The sequence below is a fragment of the Phalaenopsis equestris genome, unplaced genomic scaffold (genome assembly GCF_001263595.1).
Source record: "Phalaenopsis equestris unplaced genomic scaffold, ASM126359v1 Scaffold000935, whole genome shotgun sequence".
Taxonomy (NCBI): Eukaryota; Viridiplantae; Streptophyta; class Magnoliopsida; order Asparagales; family Orchidaceae; genus Phalaenopsis; species Phalaenopsis equestris.
In genome coordinates this window covers 134754-136285 of record NW_018165374.1, presented here as the reverse complement: position 1 = coordinate 136285, position 1532 = coordinate 134754, and positions in this window count along the sequence as shown.

Below are 1532 nucleotides of genomic sequence, written 5' to 3'. Positions count from 1 at the left end.
AGATAAACTTACAAGTTAAATAAAACCAATTTTTCTTCAGCCACAAGCCGTCAAGAAGAAGCCAAGGGAGAACAATCTTATTCTTCTTCTTTCTTCTTCCTTCACCGCAATGAACTACTTCTTGCACTTCTCTTTCTCTGTCCCGAGGAAACCCGAAGAAGAACACCAAAATCGTGACTTCTGAAAACCTTAAGGAGAGCTCTTCTATTTGCAACTTGAAGGAGACGTCATTTTGTGATCCTGGAGGCGGGAGCAGCAGTTATCGCGAAACAGTGAAGGATCACGACTTTTCATGATCGAAGCAGGAGGCGGGAGCGGGAGCTGTTCACGGGAGGCTGGATCGTGATGTTTCGCGATTAGGGGAGCGAAAGGCGGGAGCGGGAAGCATATGCAAAAAATCCTATAGGGCTATAACACTAACAATCTCTCATTTAGAGACCGATATACATACAACAACATCTCCTTCCTCAAATTGATATCCTCCACTAGCGGTGTCGTTTTTTTATTCAAACATGAATCCTCCACCTCTGCAACTTAAAGCTTCCGTTTTCACTCTAGAAGACTAACTGAAGCTGTGCACAACTTTAGTTTCTCAAGAGTGGCACCCTCAGTCAATATATCAGCAGGGTCCAAATAGCCTTGCACCTCCAAGCTATTTCCTGGATTACTCTTGTCCTTGCTTACAACTTCCACTGCATGAGCAATATCGTGTCTTTGCTGAAAGCCTTTTCAACAAGTTTAGTCATGTACCTCTTACTGCCATCAAGCTCAGTATTCACCTGGTACACTCACTTGTTGTGTAATGTCTTCTTCCCTGGTGAAAGTTCTGCCAGCTCTCACTTGCTCGAGCTTTCATCTTGCAAGATTTCTTTATAGCTCTGTGGTTATTCACCATCTGTCTGTGGAACAATAGACATTGGCGCCTCAGACCCACTATCTTCTTTACTTTTACCATCAACAAAACTATGAACTGCAGCAATAATGCATCATGTACTTATTCAGATACCACATTTGCGCTATCATTCTCCACATTCATGAGATTCCTGCAGTTCCTCTTTATGTGGCCAGCCTTGCCACAATTCCACCAGGTTGGCTGCTGAACAGACTTTGATTTTGATCTTCCTTTATTTGAGCTCCTGTCCTGCCATCTCCATCTGAAATCAACATTCAATGTCGAACTCGTACCTGAGATCGCCAGAATCTTTTTTGCACAACTCCTAAGCCAAAATCAAATCACGAATATCATAACATTTTAGTTTAAATTTACCTGCAGAACTGCTAACTGTCATCCTCATGACTTCTCAACTATTTGACAACGATGCCAACAATATCAACACGCGTATCCCATCATTAAAATTAATTTCAACATACAACAATTGATTTGTGGTAGTATTGAAATCATTTAGGTGTTAAGCAACAGAAACACCTTCCACCATCTTGAAATTGAATAACTTTTTCATCAAGTACACCTTGTTATTCTCCTTTTCATACATACCTGACAGGGCTGTCATGAGATCTGCAGTCGTCCTCTC